The sequence below is a fragment of the Protopterus annectens genome, chromosome 4.part0, assembly GCF_019279795.1.
Source record: "Protopterus annectens isolate FY-2018-M chromosome 4.part0, PAN1.0, whole genome shotgun sequence".
Taxonomy (NCBI): Eukaryota; Metazoa; Chordata; order Ceratodontiformes; family Protopteridae; genus Protopterus; species Protopterus annectens.
Genome location: NC_056733.1, coordinates 503264930 through 503284620, shown reverse-complemented (window position 1 = coordinate 503284620; position 19691 = coordinate 503264930). Strand labels below are relative to the sequence as shown.

The following is a 19691-nucleotide window of genomic DNA, read 5'->3' as shown; positions in this document are numbered from 1 at the left end:
CTGAGCTGATATTCAATCACCACAGAAAACAGTAATATCATGATAAGGTTATCACCAAATGTATCTTAGGAATGAAGAATTGTAGCACCAAATAATTCCATATTTTATTACTCTAACCATGAAATGGACCATTTTACATTTTAATTAGAGAACAAAGAAAGTTAAAACTGATGATAATAGGTTGTGGCCATCACCCAAGAGCCCTGGATCTGTGTTATTACTAATTTTACTTCAGTATCCTTTTAATGGGGTAATCACACATTCTAAATTGGGATCAAAGAATCCTAGGACTGGGACATTACCCATATTACCTCAGGAAACAAGATTCCTAGCAGTGGGCTAACATTCATTTCTCCACAAGAACAAAGAATCCAGGGACTAGGCTATCATTCAGTTTATTCATGGAACCAAGATTCGCCCATTTTGCACTAAACAAAGACTTTAGGAATCAAAATTATATATTATAGCATTACCTATGCTAGGATAGCAACCAAGAGCATAACAAGAGGGCCACCATATATTCTAGCTAGGACTTCTACCCATGAATCAAAAACTGTACAAATCATTCATCATGTATTCTGGCTTAGGTACCAAGACTCATCACATATTGTATCATAGTAATAATGAACCCAAGGATAAAGTTATTACCCACTGCTATCCTGTGAGCCATGAGCATGAGGACAGAATTATTACCTTTGATGTCCCTTCTCAGGACCTTGGCCAGTGAGCTGTTAAATATAACTAGCTACTTAATTCATTGTAGGTTCAGGTTCTTTTCTCATGGCTATCTTAGTTACACAACCCAATGACACTATACCATTTAGTGTAAGCATGATTATTGATTGCTGCCATCACTGCTATCAGCATTTGGAATCTCTACCATCTTACAATCTATACATCTGGAAAATGAGATAATTGTCTGTCAATGTTACAATTTAGCCTTTCCCATCTGCAGATGTCCAGCAGTTAAAGAAAGTGTCTGAGGACGGAGGAAGACCTTTACATTGTTAAAAAAATTAGCTGTTCTGGTCATTGCTTGAGGCCAATTGTCTATGAGTACATCATAATGCACAGGCACTGGAAAATTTTATAAACATTGATTACTGCTACAGGTTAATGCTGGTATGTGTTATACATTGGATCAGCAGTGGTATATGTGATCATTTTATGCCCTTAGTGCAGAAGAGAAATATTTTTCTAGCGTTTTGACATATACAGCACAGTTGGGTATCTGCAGGCATGTTATTCTCTTGACCTTCCAGAAGTAGAGAACACAAACATCTAGCTGAGCTCCTGTGAAGAGTACCAAGTCAGTCTTTGTTGACACCGCTTTTCTTCTAAATGTCTGAAAAGTATACAAAAGCATTAACATGAATGATACTGCTTGTTTCTACTCGATGCTTCAACATTTCTATTTGAAGTATTGTTCTTCAGGTACGTTATAGGAAAGGGCTGTTTTCACATATGGCAAAACCACAGACCACGTCAGATATCATCTATAAATACGAACAATCTTCAGCTATATCTGACAGTCTTTAACCATTTATAAAGAATGCTTGCAAATTACAGCCGAAGAAAGATGTACTTGTCATTTTTGTCAGCCACATCATTTATTTTTCACATTTTTATACATAAATTAGACAAGCATTTTCATATTGGTTAATGGAACTGGACTCCAGATGTCATACAATCTGCGTATTACTTAATACTCTAAAAGTCTAACACGATTCACTTGAGTTTTGACAGTGTGAACTTTCACAAGATTTGTGACATCTAATACACAAGTAGATTCATTTTCATATCCAAAGGCACTGAACTGCAGATTTGAAACGTTTGAGGATGCATTTAATGTTAGTTTTATTCTTGTCACTGTTTTTCTTTGAATGCATACACATTTTCTGGGAAGCCTTAGCATGTCCATTTTTCACATCACAGTAAACCTTTCTGATTCTTTGACTGCCTTACACAGTGAGGTTCTCTGCTAGAGGGGGCTTCAGCATGGAGAATGGTCTTGCTGGTAGAATTGCATTGTAATGCAGCAATTTGAGTGAGTGGCTACTAGTAATTAACTATGTGCCCCCCAGAAATGCCAGTCTCCCTAATTTATATTGCATAAAATGTAACTGTTGGAGTAAAAGTAAAGGCTGTCACCCATTCACTCCTATGGAAACAGTCAAAATGCTGATAAGTTCAACAAAGATGAGTGGTTAGGGGTATCAGTGTGTGTGTGTGTGTGTGTGTGTGTGTGTGTGTGTGTGTGTGTGTGTGTGTGTGTGTGTGTGTGTGTGTGTCTGTGAGCTGCATGAGTAACTGACTCTGTGTGTGAGTGTCGGGGGGTCCCCTTTGCCAAAGTAATGCATGGAACACTAGAGTGAACACTACTGACCTCAGGTCTGACAGTTGTAGTGTTAGCTAGAGTCCATTAAAGTGATATGCTAATGTGACAATAATGAGGGCTTTCTCATAGCAACTACAGCTGTCTCTAAGTCACATTATCTCATTTCCAGGCTAATTGGTCAAGCTGCAGTTGGCAAACAGTGAGTTTTTTTCTGAATTCCCGGCAATACGGTTTTAATCATTAGCACACTTCTTGTGTACTTTACATCCGCATATGATATGACAATTGTATGATACATTGTTTAAAGTGCTTATCTCATAGTATGCAGAGCAATACATTGTTATGTCTTCTCTGGGCTATTAGTGCTGTTACAACTGCAAAATAATACTGATGAATCCAAAACTGACAACTGACTGTCTGGCTGTGAAGAGTTCCAAGCTATTTACAACCTGAGATGTACCATGTATCTTGCAAAGCTTCTTCTTTTGGCTTTTCCCCATTAGGGGTCACCACAGCAGAGCAACAGTCCACAGAACAATTGGCAGTGCAGTTTTACAGTGTTGAGTTGCCAGTTCATCGCCCAACCTTCCACAGAAGGCACACATGCACCTACGGCCAATTTAGAGGGTTCAATCTACCTGCTGCATGTCTTTTGGATGTGGGAGGAAACCAGAGCAGCCAGAGGGAACCCACACAACCACAGGAAGGACATGCAGACTCGGAACCCAAAAATCAAACCAGAGAACCTCTTGCTGTGAGGCAGCAAAGCTAACCGCCGTACCACCACTGCCACCTGTATATCCTGCAAAGCTGATCTCTGTAATCTTAGTTTTTATGTTGTAGGACAGACACATTGTATAATACTTGGAAGAAAAAAAAAAGTAATTAAAACAGAGATTATTGTTTAAACATGACTACATTCCAATCAAATATAAATGCCTCTAAAATATATATGCAGCCATTAACTTGGATTAACATTCTCTGTGAATACAAAATGACTGGTGTTGTCTAGCCATGTCTATAAAGCACATGCCTTTCAGGTACTTCATCAAACAACTTCCAAGGGCAGTAACATTATCAGTGTAGGGCTGGCCTGTACTTCTTTGTAGCAAATTATAGCATTCCAATCCCTTATAAACTGTAAAACCCTCTCTAAAGGAAGCCCAATCCCCCAGTACTGGAATTAGGCTAAGTTCTTGAAGTACCAGGGGGGCATATATGAATCCACTAATGATATTCAAACACAGTAAAGCTAATCCTTAATCATAATGTATCTGCCCATGGGGTTCTTTATGACCACTAAGTTACAATATGAAACCCCTGTTTTAGTCAAAGAGAAGCACCCCTACACTTACCAGTAGATTCATAACCAAAATAATGTCTTAATTTATGGTGTTCATTACCAGCAAGATTGGTATTTTTTTCAGAAAATAGCAGGATTCATTTTTCAGAGATAAATAAGAGATGTTAGCCCATTTGATTGGCTAGTGTAATCTATTAGAATTCCAGGAATCCAAATTAATCTTATATTAAGTCTGTAACCTCATGTAACTATGACAATGTATTGTAATAGGTACAAATTGCCTAAATTCCAGAACTTGGCATGCCTATATACACGATTTGTAGTTTATTTGCTAAACCAAATCCTTCTGGCATAAATCATTTAGGATCATAGGATTGTAGGAAGTTACTAGGCTATTGGCCCTGAGGCCCTTACAAGTCTAGCCAAGAATTTAGCCCATGTTCCAACAAATCAGCATCCTATGCCACTGTCCAGCAGAGACATAGGTGGAATCCCAGGGGTGTATTTTCTGTTCCCCATCCAGTTATCCAGGTTGAGCTTAAAAAGGTTTAATGAGGTACTCTGCTTTACGTAGAGTGGAGTCTATTCCACAAAAGGGGAGTCTCTGGGACACAAATCTGTCCCATCAACAAGTCCTACTGATGTCACAGACCAGGTTGAGGTCTCACATGCAGGTTACTTGAGTGGAGCTTGACTTGCAGATATGCAACAGCCCCATCAGGGTGGGGTCTGAGATTGCTTTGTATGCCATATAGAGGTCAGCTCTAAGGAGTCTTTAGGAAACTGGGTAGAGGGACAGGGCTTTTAGCCTATCTGTGTAGGGTCGATGCTTGAGGCCCTGGATTCTCCGGGTGAGGAATCTCTGTGGTCTATCCAGCTGCTGCATGTGCTTTGCGAGGTACATGCCGAAAGGGGCATTGTATTCAATAATGGGTCTTATAAGGGAAGAATACAGGGATGTTATGACCACCTTATTGCTGGATGAGATAGCCTTACTAATGAGGTGGGCCATGTAGAAAGCTTTACATACAACAGAGGCAATATTGTGGCCAAAAGTCAGTTTGCTATCAACTTGGGTTCTGAAGTCCCTCACGATTGATTGTGTATTGCGTGCTTAGTGCCTTATTATCAATGTGATAATGTGTGGGACATCATTCTCCCCAAAAAGGATGATGATGCATTTCTGGCACTAGTCATTTGTTTGGGTGAGACCCTCTTGGAGGATGTCCACATCACTAGGGGAATTGATGACAGCACCCAGCTTGCAGTCATCTCCAAACATTGTCAGCCATAGTCCACTAGATTTGGCCTGCATCTCTCAGCAGTCTATCACAAACAGCAGTGGCCCCAAGACTGATCCCTGGGGTACACCACTTGTTACGGGTCCACTACTTGAGGTGGCTTCCCTTATGTTGACCAGGTGGGTTCTATCAGTAACCAATTTGCTACCCATCTGGTAACATATGGATTGATACCTAGTTGAGAGAGTTTATCTATCATACCTGAGTGGGGAATAGTATTGAAGGCCATGGCCAGGTCAAGGTAGGTGGTGTGCACTGTCTTCCTCTTGTCTATGGCCTTGGTGACTGTCTCAAAGAAGTCAACCAAATTTAACAGGCATGACCTCCCCTTGACAAAACCAAACTGTGTCAGATCAAATGTCTGGAGGTTGCCAACGTCCTTGTTAATGAGGTCCATGATAATCCATTCCATGGCCTTGCAGATCACTCTAGTTAGGCTGTTGGGTCAATAATTTCCTGTATTGCTGGATGCTCCACCTTTGTGCAAAGGGATGACAGTAGCTGTCCTTCACTTAACTGGGATGAAGCCGGTACTCAGGCTTTGGTTGAATAAGGTGCCTAATGGTGCTGCAAGTTCCAGCCTGAGTTCATGTAGGATGCAGCCTGGGATGTTATTAGGTCCCATGGAGGCTGCATTTTTTTGCCTTTGAGAGGGCAGTGATGACTTGCTCCCTAGAAATAAGGGGAGGGGAGCAGGTACTGGGGATGTCCTGTTTTACTGATGTGGAGGGGTGGAGGAGTGAAGTTTTCACTGAACCTGTCTGCCAGCAGGTTGGCTATATTTACAGGGTTTGTGTATGTGGTGCCCTTGACCACCAGTTCTGAGCAGATCTGGGTGCTTCCCTTGAGATTGCGGACATATGTGAAGAAAGCCTTATAATTGTCTTTAGTAGATGTGGCCAGTGTGGATTCAAAGTTTGCTTTGGAGGATTTCACTAGTGCTCTTATTTGCTTGTTCAAGCTAAGGAGAGATTGCTTCCAATTAATCACCTGCTCCTTCTTGGTCCTGGACAGCACTTTTTTTCCTTTTATTATATGGTTTATTTATTGTAGATGTCCACCAGACAGGTTTACTCTTCCTTGAGGAGGATGATTTCATCCTGTCTGGTCTTCCTAATTCCATGAAGCTATATAAATGCTCATATAGAACTTTGGTGTAAGTTTGGACATATGTATGTGCCAGTTTCTGTGGAGGGGGAGGGGGCTGTGAAGCTGTTTATACCTTACCTCAGGAGGTTGTAATCATCTTTGGAGAATTTGTTTTGTTTGACCCTAGCTGGGAAGGGGGGGGGGGTCAGGGGAGTTGTTGACTTTGAAAGTGAATGCTTTGTGGTCGGATCTTACCAGGGATGATGACACTGTAGGGATGCTGCGGTGGTTACTCATGTTGGTTAATGACAAGTCCAGGATATTTTCACCTCTTGTGGGGGTGTCAATCAACTGGTCCAAGGCATTTGCATTGACGAAATCAAGGAATCTCTGGACATTTGTGTTTTGGCATGAGTATTTCTTCCAGTCTCCGCTTTTATAGTTAAAGTTGCCCAGGATCAGGGTAAAGGGTTGAATCTTGATAGACTCGAAGAGGTCCAGATAGATGGAGTGGGCATCTTGAGTCAGAGTTCGAGGCCTGTAGCTAGCTATGATTTCAATAGGGTTCTTGTCAATTGTTAACTGCACCTGGAGTATTTCCTGTGCATCATGCTGTTTGACCAGCCTAGAGGTGTGTATGTCTTTTATATATATTGCAACTCCACCTCCTTTGTTTTGTTGCCCATGGCTTGGGGTCTGAATGAATGATAGGATGAGTAACTTGGTATGGTTGGGGTGCTCTCTGCAGCATTGAACCAGGTTTCTGTGACTGCACAAATTTCAGCTTCTTCCAGGGTTAAGAATGCTTGCAGTGAGTGCAGTTTCATGTTTAGATATATAGCGTTTAGCAGCATGACCTTTAATTTATGTTTTGATAAATTTTCATGTTGGCAATTTTGACCTCATGGCATTGCCTAAAAAAGGCACTATGGGGGAGGCAAGATCCTTTGCCAGGAGCCTGAAGCCCAAGGGAGACAGCCTTTTCCAAAATATGAACAATGTGAAGAAAAGTGACTGTACAAGATTGAAGAGTTAGCAAGTAGGACTGCAAAAGTTCACATTTCACAGAACCCACCGATATGTTTTTCTCTACAATGTCAAGTATATTGCAGTTTTAGTAAGAATCCATCAGCTAACAAGGAAAAGCATCTTAAGGACCCTTGTTCCAACAAAGTCAATATCTTGCCCTCAAGTAGCCACTTACCCTAAATATAAGGTAGAAAAAATGGGACCACACTAGCCCTATATATCTATATTTCATCAAAGTAGTGCACACTTCTCTGAGCCTCGCAGATTAGTGCTAATATTTACAGTATCAGCAGAGCACACTTTTCATGTATCACAGATTAGTGCCATCAGTTAGAATAGCATCGGTGCTTACTTTCCATGCATCACAAATCAAGTGCTCTCACTTAGAACAGTAATAGTACTCAATTTCTATGCATCGCAGATTAGTGCTATATCGCTTAGAACAGCAGCAGGGCACACTTTCCATGCATCACAAATCAAGTGCTTTCACTTAGAACAGTAGCAGTGCACAATTTCCATGCATCACAGATTAGTGCTATATCGCTTAGAACAGCAGCAGGGCACACTTTCCATGCATCTCAAATCAAGTGCTTTCACTTAGAACAGTAGCAGTGCACAATTTCCATGCATCACAGATTAGTGCTATATCACTTAGAACAGCAGCAAGGCACACTTTCCATGCATCACAGATCAAGTGTTCTCACTTATAACAGTAGCAGTGCATACTTTCCTTTAATCAAAGATTAGTGTTATATCATTTAGAACAGCAGCAATGCACGCTTTACATGCATCATAGATTAGTGCTATATCACTTAGAAGAGCAGCAGTGCACACTTTATATGCACCACAGGTTAGTGCTACCACTTAGAACTGCAGCAGTGCAGAATTTCCATGCATCACAAATTACTGCAATCACTTAGAACAGCAGCAGTGCACATTTTCCATGCATCACAGATTAGTGCTATCACTTAAAACAGCAGCAGTGCACACTTTCCATGCATCACAGATTAGTGCTATCACTTAAAACAGCAGCAGTGCAGAATTTCCATGCATCACAGAGCAAGTGCAGTCACTTAGTACAGCAGCAGTGTACATTATCCTTTCATCACTGATTACTGTTATCACTTAAAATAGCAGTATCACTTAAAATAGCAGCAGAGCATACTTTCCATGCATCACAGATTCGAATAGATCACTGTTGTAGTAGCTGTCCCCTCCCTGCATCCCTCTTGTTCTGTTTGAGCTGTATTGCTATGGTCTGGATGTATACATTGTTTGTATATTTTTACTCATGTATGTTTTACTTGCTTTTTCTAGCACTTAGTTTTCATGGTTCTAGCCTCCCCTCTTTAAGCAAGAAAGCTCTGAAGCTTTTGGCACTCTGACCTCTTTATGATCTCTAGAATGACTGTTGTCTGGGTAAAAAGGGAGACCCTTCCACTGTCTTTAGAGTATCTTTCTGAATCCTTAGAAGAACCCTGGATATCACTGGGAAGAGTGGAAAAGCAGAGACCAACATTCTCAGTCATGAGAATGAGAAAGCATCTGTCTTCTGGGCTGGTTTGCAAGGAAACTTAGAGGAAGACATTCTTTACCTGTCTATTTTGAAGGAATTCAAAACAATCTATTCAAGGTGTTCCCCAGAGTTGGATCAATTTCTGGAAGACTCCTGGATGTAGTTTCTATTTGTGAGGGCCAGCCATAGTCCTACTCAGCTTATCTGCTACAATGTTTTGCTCTGACAGAACATATCCAGCTGGAAGAGTTAAATTTAGTTGAGTAGCCACCCCGCAGGACAGATTGAGAAAGGAAAGGTCTAGGAATGGTTTTCAAGTTCCATCTTTCTTTGACACCTGAAAGATCCTTGAGTAAAAACCTTTGTTTATTTTAACTGAGGGAACACGTTCTAAGAATCATTGAGGTAACATTTTTCTCCAAAATTGGAGATAATAAGGACATTTGATTTACAGGATGTGGAGGAATCTCCTAAAATGAATGAGGAATGATTGTAACATCTCTTCCTCTGCTGGTTGATTCTCAAAACCCATTTTGTCTGAAATAATTTGATGCCACTGGGGAAGATGACGGCCTAGACTGGATAGAGATTTAAGGGATTGCCAGGTTAGGAAGGGGGCTGGGGAAGTTAGTAAGGGCAAGTAGTCTTTCTGACTGCCTGGACTGTGCTTGGTTCTGGGAGGTTCCCTTTCCTTCTTTGGGCCTCCTTGCCATTTTTTACTTTTAATTCTGTATGTTAGAACTTTTCTGAGACAGCGTATTCTGCTTCTTGAAAAATGGCCCTAAAACTTGTAACAATTCGTAATACTTTTGCTGGGACAGAAGTATTTAATTCTGTTCCCATCTAAATAAATATTTAATTTTAGCTATATTCTCAGAAAATTATAAATCTTCTGGTGACAAATCTGAAGAAGCCCTTTCCTTAGAATCAGAATCTTCAGCTTGAAGAGAATTCACTGCAGAAAACACCCCTTTTCATTCTCTTCACTTCTGATGGAGTGTCGGTGTCATAATGTATGGGAAATGGTTTTCTTTTTCTATTTGGAGTTAATGAAGAAACATGATTTAAAACATTAAAAGCAGAAAGTAATCTCTTAGCAAATCCCAGCAGGCCTTCCCTATCCATAGGTAAATAAACAGGATAAACATTCTGCTTTCTTTTCCATGGAATGGACAAAACCACATCAGGGGCATTAACCCTGCAATTAGGCATCCTAGTCTGGTTATGTGATAAACCTTTACCAGATCTTTTCCCCTAGACCAACAAGAGTGGTTCCCTCTTACCCTATGAGGTAGCCCTACAGCCACAGAGGATGTGTCTACCTCTCTCTCCTTAGTGGTTTCCCAGAAGGACTGAGTACCATTAATGAGCAGTCCTAGGAACAAGGTCTAGCCACAGCAGAGTCAACCCTTGGTGGTTGAGGCAGTGAGGGAGCCAGCCTGGCTCCCACTGACTCACAAGTAACATTCTTCTTCTTGTAGATGGGAGAAAGAATAACTGAGGAGACTGATAATTGCTCCATAGTTAAGTTGAGAAAGGATTCTGAAAGGCAGATAGCAGAGTCTGGGGAAGTCTTTAAACCTACTGACAGAAATGTTAAAAAAGTCCGTGACAGTCCTTAAAAGTACAATAACCTGTGCCTCATAAAAATATTCTACATCAACATGTAGAAAAAATAAACCATTTTATACATTTTTTTCACACGTGTTCACCAAGTAAAAAGTCCTTTACAAAATATGACAGTAGACTATAAAAACATTTCCTAGCTTAAAATAAATATTTCACAGAAAAAATAGTAATTATTTCACAGAAAAATGAAATAGTGGAAGGTTTTCCCCATAAGAGTATTTATTTGCCCAGTCTTAAAGCTCACTAGTTGTCAGTTCCATGAAGTCCATAGAGGGAATGCACTTTAGTGGCAAAAACATTCTGGAACATTTGGCACCCTAACTACTGTTCTAATGTGGCTCTCCTTGAGCCACACAGTGGTTGGATTATGTGGAAGGTGCCTTGCTGCTTTGAAAGCTGGTCAATAGTCATACCCTTTTCAGGATATAACCCATACAGCTTAGGCTACTGCAGTGGTATAAATATTGAACGTTAGTAGTACAGAATTTGCTGCCATTACAGATCACTGCTATCATTAAAATTCCAGTAATGTATACTTTCCTGCTCATCAGAGGTCAGTGAGATTACTCAGAATATCACTCTTTGCATGTATCACAGATAAGTGATATCACATGCAATCTTAACAGTACACACTTTCTATGTATCACAGATCAGTGATATCACATGTAATAGCAGCGTACACATCCCATATACCGCAGATAAGTGATATCACATGCAATAACAGCAGTATACACTTTCTATGTAACACAAACCAGTGATATGGTGTACAGTATCAGCAGCACACATTTCCATGTACCACAAATCAGTCAGTAGTGGGCACTTTCCATGTATCATAGATCAGTGATATCACATATAATATTAGCAGTAAACACTTTCCATGTACCATAGATCAGAGAGATCACATACACTATTCTCAGTACACATTGTCCATGTACCATAAATCACTAATATCATATACAATATCATCAGTGCACACACACTCTTCATGTACCATAGATCAATGATATGACATACAGTATCATTAGTGTGCACTTTCATTGTACCACAGATCAGTGATATCACATATAGTTTCAAAAGGACACATTTTCCATGCATCAAAGATCAGTGATATGACTTAGAAGGGCAGCAGTACAGTGTTCCTAGGCATCATGAATCACTGCTGTTACTTGGAGTAGCAGTGTCTCCCCAGCCCCTTTAAAAGTTGCATAATGAGTAGGAATGACAGACCCAACATTTGATACAGAATGAAGACAAAGGCGATAGTAGGAAGTGATGCTTCACATACGAAATTGAGACTGATTCTCACACTACTGGCTCATAGCTGCTATTGTTGCATTTCTATATGAGATCTTTGGGATAGCTTAATGACTCTTACCATCTAAGAATCATTCTGCTGCCTGCCACCTGCAACATTAGGTGAGTTTGTCACGTTTTAAATGTTCATGTTAAATGCCTGTGTTTTCAGGAATTCTTATACCACTCATGGTGTCCCAGTAAGATAGGGAAGGATCCAGAATGCCATGAAGAAAGGCATCATGTGACTTTGAAAAAATGCTACACCCAAAATGAAATGAATGGCTAGTATTTTTAAATGGCTATCACTAAACTATCCAAAGAAAATTTAAGGAGCATAGTCAGTGTCAAGAAGTTTATGTACAGCTGGCTATGAGAACTGTTCATCAAACAAATAGTTGAAGTTGTATTTTGAGAGAGTCAGCAAACATCAATGAATGCTTAGCTGAAAACAGGCATTAGTGGAGCAGCTGTAACGAAAACAGAAAATGTGAAATTAAATATTTTACTTTCAGAAACAATATCATGGACTGTAAGTTATGTTGTAACTTGTATCAGGATGTAAAATAATTAATTAAAAATCTTTTAGATACTGCATAAAAATAATAGTCAAAGCAAAAATGATGTAGTCCTACAGCTGCTATGAGTAGATAAGGTGTTTGTTATCGGGTTGGGGGACATTAGGAAGATATGAGCTTCCCATCATGTGTACTTAGTGGACTCCATTCATAAATATATTGCTTTAAGCTTTTGCCACTTATGCTTAACATAAATCTGTAATGTGGCAACATTTCATAAACAGTTTAAAAAATCAGTATTAGATAATGAAGCTTAGTGTGTATTGCGTGCATCTAGTGTTACACTGATGATGTCACATATGTTATGTGTGCTTCAAAATTCAGTATCTGGATGAGTAAACATTAAGTTATAGAAGTTTTTCCTGTATATCTTGTATTTAACGACTCTTTAGAATGGTCAACATTTTTAAATCCTCACTGCTTTTTCATTTAATGGGATATGTTATGTCACAAAGCCACTCACTGCCCTTTGTTATGCTACACACATGGCAGTACCCTGTTTGACAGATGGGTGTCACTGTTTCATCATCCACATGCATGGAGCATTCCATCTCTGTAGGATAATTATGTATTGCTGCACTACGCTTGACCTACTCTTAATGATGTATGTGCAGCATATTAATGAGAGCTTATTACCAGTCCACATCTGTGAATCATCACACTGCCAATGACACAAGCAATACTGAGCAATGGAAATTGCAGTTCTGTAGGCTCATACCTAACCTCATAGCATCTTGATGTTGATCATTTAATTGGCTTATTTCCCAATGAATCATTGAGCCTGTCCAGTTAAACAAGATTGACTCAACCAGTTATTTTTAACATAGAGGCAACCCCCCAACCAAATCCCACATACTGAAAGCACATGCAGCTATCTAGATAGTTTACAAAAGTTGTTAGTCCAATTGTTAGTTCAATTTTTGGGTCTTATCAAATCACAAATTGCAGAAAAGCAAGATGAGCAAGTAAATAACCTTTTACAAAAACAACACTCTCTGTGACATCCGTGCCTTGGCCCAGCAATCAATGAGCCTCAATCCTCACCACTAACACCAGAGAGGGTGTCTCATTTATGAGGAAAGGATAACAAATAACAAATAAATACACACAGTAAAGTACAATTTCCCTTAGGAGCACACAGAGATCACAGTCAGTCCAGGGCTGGTCACTCACTTGCTCTCCAGTTCCCCAATAAGACTCCCCACTGGCACAGCTATAGGGTCCAGATCTCAGCTAGCTGGGCAAGCTAAAATCTCAAGCACCCTATTTGTCCAACCAGTGCTTCATGTCCCTGCCCAAGTAGCTGGCATACACACACGTTGAGATAAGAGTTTATGCAACCACACAGACACTTCTGGGGAAGACTAGCACAGGTTCTCTAGCTGTGCCCCTTTTACCCAGACTATACAGTAGAAATCCTGCCAGCAGCAAGATAATAATTATCAGCTACTCAAAGGTCCTTAAAAGGGTATCCAATTATTACTGTGCAATATTATTACCCATGTTGTAGTATGACTAAACAGTCAAGCCTTATTAGAGTCACTTGTTACATGATCCTTATATACATGCAATGTACTCTTAGAGCTTAATTTATCTCTACAAAAAACAACCACAGTTGAAAAGTTTTAAAATAATTAAAAATAAATAATAAAACCACAAGACAATACTTCTTACTACACAGTGATAGTCAAGAGTTCAGAGATCACAGAGGAATACTTAAAATAATTCAGTAGTGCAGTTCTGACATCACAGAAAAACACTTAATCTAATCTTTCTAGTTTCTAGCTAGTTCTAAAAGAAAACACAAGTCTAAGATAACTTACATCAGACAACAGGCAGTGCTGTGAACTGGATGGTCAAGACAAAAATGCTTAATGCTTTCTGGTTCTCTCTATTTAAATTGAAATTGCAGGTCTGATAAACATTACATCATTCTTACACTTCCCTGGGTGTTCCCAGGCTGACAGAAACTACATTTACATTCTTTTACACCAAGGCAGAAACCAGAGCAATAAAGGACATTCCATATGCAAATTCTGGTCATTAACTTTAGCCTTAAAACAATAGGCAGGAAGCCTTCATCTAGCCCAGCTGGAGCCGAATTGCAAACATCAAAGACAGTCATGAAATGCTTGACTTAGCTTTCTTTACAGCAGAGGCAATGTTGCCACATTGTTTTAAGTTCAACATTTCACAGCATATTTTTTCATTTAAAAAACAAGCCTGTATTTCAACATTCATATTTACAAATGACAGAATTATCTATAAAATTCTATCTGGCTAGGCTGGCAGCCTTCACCCATCTCTACTAGTCTTCACATAGATGATGGCTCTTGCAGCTTCATTTAGTGAAGGCTGTGCTTAGGCAGTGATTCTAGCCTACTCACATTCTGTGGTATGTCAAACTTATCACATTGTTGTGCTGTCTGTTCTGGGCTCCACTCCACATCATGTATTTTTATGTATCTACCCCATGCACTGAGCACTACCTCATTAGTTAAATGCTGCGGTAGCATACCTTCTCAAAAGTGCCATTTATTAAGTATGATAGCCAGTAACTAGTAGCCCATATATTTGGTAGAGTAAGAAGGGTTTCAGTTAGGTATTTGGAATAAATAATCACCCTTAAAGTACTGTTTTACTGATAAATTGTTAGAAGTTTGATAACTTGTAAGATACAGACAGGAAGACTCCAATGATGTCTTTGGTTACTAACTAGCGTCTTTCCCATCACCACTTCCATTTCTACTGCTGTTCTGTAATTACACAAATATAAAAAGCAGTAGTTATATATTTGAATCGCATCAACTTCCCCGAGCTCAATAGCTCCAGTGCTAAGGGATTCTGGAAAACTATGCCCACTTTCTAGAAGTTACTGTGTTTCTTGCAAAGATCCTTCCTACCTTTAGCAGCCCATTATCATCTGATTCTACTGTGTGACACTACTACTGCTGCACTTTCTAGAAGTCGCTTAATTTTACTCGCCCGTATCTTAAATGAAGTAACACAGACATGTTACGTGTGTAGATTTTTATTGTAGTCTCATACAACTCTGATAGCTCAGTCTATATTTTAAAAACAATTAAACAGAGAACTTACAAACCTTTGTCTAAATATTGTGGCCAAATATTGCTGTGCTTTAACAGTTTTAACAATATAGAGAATTTCATATCACAGTTACCAGGGTCAAAAGTTTTGGAGTTGTCATCATCAAAACATGCCTGATGTATTTACAGAAGTTCTGAATAAAACAGAGTGCCAACATTCAAGCCATGCAAATTAAAACCATTTATCCAAAATCTTGTAAAATTACATATGCGTTATATTATAACCTTTAACATTAGGAAAAAAATGTGAGCTGCAGTTATGCTAGATAAACTTATTACAATCCTGGGAGATTTTAACAGACATTAATAAATGCTACAGTAATTCTTTGTTTTTACTCATTTTGTTCACCTTCTGTGAGACATTTAAAGCGAATCAGCAAAGGCAATATTCAGGACTAGACTTAAAATACTAAGGCCCATTTGAATGTGATATTACATTTTTAATAGATGGGAAGCTGTTAATTAATCAAAGATAAAATATAGTCTAGAGGCTATGAAATGTACCTGAAATCCTGCGTTTGTCTCCATTTTGTAAAATGCATGACTGTGAAGAAGTCATTTAAACAGACACTGCTCTTGAATCAATACTGAATGGAACTAGTTCCTTGTACACTTACCTAGTTAAAGAACGGAATGTTTACCTATTTAGAAAAAGCACTATGACAAAATAAAATCTGTAAAGCATTGCATGCATGACTAACAAATCAAATCTCATTTTAAGTGTTTTTAATCAAAAGAAGTATTATAGAGACATATTCTTGTTCCCATGCTCCGGAAAAGCAGTGGTTTTAGTTTTCTGACGATGACAAAGGAAAACAGGGAGATACTGTACATAGAAAACTACTTGTAACGCAGGTAGCACATGACTTAAATTCATTGTAAAGTGGGCAGCATACCGTGGGTAGCACATAACTTGGCAACTCCGCTGTTTTACTTGTACTATACCTTCAGTTATTTAATGTAGAGACAAAATGAATGCCTACATGACACTACCTGCTGAACTGCTGATAAATGCATTTGGTAGTGTAAAACAAGGAAGCTGCACCAGTAAGTTAAAGCCATCTTTATCACTTCTGCATTTCTGCTGATTTGTACCTTTTCAGTGACAGCTTCATCAGAAAGAAGGCATGTGTACCTGTCTGCAGGACAGATTTTCTATAGGATGGAAGGGTTAGTACCTACCTCTCATGGCAAGACTTTGTTATGAGTAAGCTTATATAAAGAGCAGAAATATCGGCAGAGCAATTGAAAGAAAATAATTCCACCAGCAGAAAGAAAGCACATTATAAATGAGAAAAAGACATGACAGGAAGAGAAATACCTTACAGCATGTATCTGTGTCTCATATTGATTAATAAACCTCACTCATGACAGAATGCATGGCAGGTAACTCATTATACAGCTTGGGACACAGTAGCTAAAGCTTCCTAAATGTGTTTACTAGTGTATTCGAGCACTAGTCTTATCTGTATTGTCACATGTCCTGGAATTAATATAGGCTCAGTGACATGTATGTTGAATTAAAATGAAAACAGCGAAATATTTCACTGAGATGAAAGCATTGTTGAAAAAAGTACTTCTGTTCAGGGCATATAAAATCTGCATGAAATGAGTAGAACAAAAAAATATGAGGCTTGGTTGCTTCAGTTCTCACATCCATAGATGCTTTGTAAATTTTCATCCATATGCAATACCCTATAGATTTATGAATATCTTTTGAGCTTCTGTAACATATCACATATCTTAAAAAGTACATAAGATGTAAACTAGACAATTCATATTGTGCAGACATTAAAAATACTGGAATGCTACCCATATTGGACCATATCCTTAAAAATCTAAAGAAACGAAGTAATTGGAAAACACTACTGCTGATCACCTGGATTCTTACTGCGTTGCAAAATATTACTGGGAGATCGGATGTTAATATGGCCAACATTTTGCTACATGAGAAAGTGCTTTATTGCAAATGGTGTGCTATGGTTTTCAACTCTGTGACTCAGAGAAGTGGAATACATTGAGTTCTGTTTTTGTTTTACACCTTTCCCCACTTCTCTGAGTTTTAGCAACCTTGGAGTTAGTATATCTGTATCTATATCTATATCTATATCTATTTCTATAGCTATAGCCATATATGTCTATCTATCTATGTATCTATCTGTCTATGTATCTGTCTATCTGTCTGTCTAGCTCTCTGTCTATCTGTGCATCTGTCTGTCTACCTATCTGTCTGACTATCTGTCTGAATAGCTATCTATTTTTGCTGAAACTGTGGGGCCAAGCTCCCACACTGGGTGCTAAGGAAGATGGTTTGTTCTCTGTATATGTATATTATGATTTACTTCTGCAGACATCATGTAGGTGCATGATAAAATGAAACTATGCCATTAGTTGTTTTAGTTATGAATATCTGCATCCACCTAAATAAGATGTGATTCATTGTAGCAAATCTAACCCATTGAGATGGGATCTCATTAATACATTACTTAGACTTTTATAAAATCTAGTAAATAATAAAATATCAGAATTCTGCCACGTATCTTATTATGAAATAAAATGAATAATGTAATGTTTGTAGTCAAAAGACCCACTATATTAAATGGTCTGCTTGACATAGCTTTTACTTGGCATTTGTTTCAGAGCATTTTGCTGCCAACACTCCATAGCATACAATGAACAATAGAAGTATCCATGTGACAGCCTGCTCCTTTAACAAACTGGAAATCATTACACTAGACAGTTCTATTTAACTCTCTAATGGCACAGTGTATGCCCATTAAAAGCCACAATACAAAGAGAATACAGAGACAACTTTCCCTTTTACTGCTAAAGGGCACAGTGTTCATCTGAAATTTAAATCATTGTGTTTAACTATGTCCTGATATACATATGATATAATACTGGATGAATGCACACATACATTCATACACACAAAAATAAAAACATAGAAATAAATGAAGTTAAATTATAAGATTCTGCTTTGTACACAAAATATAATTCTCTGAGGTATGGCATCTGAATTATAATTTTCAAAACATCTATGGCTAAGACACTTAAAGCACACATATTTTATTCTTCTTTTTTATGTACATTTTATATGATGTCTAGGATAGGTTTACTACAAGTACTCACATGATAGCAAATCATGACACACACGTTCACTGCCACTTGCTCAAAAAAGCAAGTGCTCTAATTCACTAGACTAGCCTGATCTCCCAAAACTACATAACCCTATCAACACCCAATCCTGTTAAACTGTATAGCCCTTTTGGTTTTTTCGTTCATTGGAGTTTTGTCTTATAACATAACCTGTGGATTACAAAGATTCTTGCATCCATTTGTTTGAATCCAGGAGTTTGAAGGGGCTGGACCTGCAAGAGTGTTTTTTTTTTCTCTATACTGTATAGCCCTACTAGAGCCCTAAAACTAGATCTAAAACTCCCACCAAGTTCTAACTTGAGTCTTACCTTACCCTAAAATTCCAACCCCATCTCCCTAAACCTAAACCTAAATTCCGCTGATTATTCCCTAACCCTAGAACTCCTCTCATACTCCCTAAACCTAAATTCCTCTGATTATTCCCTAACCCTAGAACTCCCCTCATACTCCCTAAACCTAAATTCCTCTGATTATTCCCTAACCCTAGAACTCCTCTCATACTCCCTAAACCTACATTCCCTGATTGCTGCTGTAATCTACACTCCTAACCCCTCCGATTTCTTCCCCAGCTGCTTACCCCAGGTACTTGAGTCTGAGCATGAGCAGCAGTCTACACAAGCTACTTGACACTTGGGTCTTGAACGCTTGCAGCAGACCCCTTCTAGGGTCTTTCTTTAGCTACTGTTGCAATCTTTCTGGCTTTTTGTGAAGCTGTTGATTCCATTTGTCATAGCAGGTATTTGCTTCTTTGAAAAATTCTGAATGTTCCGGTGGTTTACTTTTTTGGTGTCTGTTTAATTAAGTGATAGAATTAATGTCACCAAGGTCAGGACATAGACACAATCCCTAGATCTTGGGGACAGACACAATCCCTAGATCTGGAGGGGATACCTCAGGATTCCATTTTGGGCCAAACACTATGCATTTTTACTTTTTTATTTTATTGGTTTGTATTTATTTTTACATAATAACATAATAATTATGATGAGGACTGTCTACCAGAATAGCATTGCACTTTGGGTGTACAAACTACTTTACATCACACAAATATAATAATAAATAGATTTTATAACAGCAAACATTTAAACATAACTTAGCAGAAAGCCCATTTTCTAAGTGCAATAATGTCCTCTAGGTTGGGGAATTGCAGGAAATAGTGACTACCAGGGGTCATTGTTGCACCTCATAACACCCCTGGTCGGTCTGCTGTTGGACATCGTTGCTTGCGTATCACCTGTTTTTCAGATTTACATGTAACTAATCCTTAGGAATGCATCGCTGGCTGGTATTTATAATCATTTATGAAGTATGTAAGATGAGCATAAGTTGTCTTACATAGACTGCCTAAT

At 38.7% G+C, this 19691-nt stretch overlaps 1 protein-coding gene across 2 annotated transcripts in view; it reads left to right on the top strand.

Annotated features, from left to right (window-relative positions):
- The window catches only part of RPH3A (rabphilin 3A), a 1850086-nt gene that overhangs the window by 647403 nt on the left and 1182992 nt on the right, over window positions 1-19691 (top strand). The gene's annotated exons all lie outside the window — the stretch shown is intronic.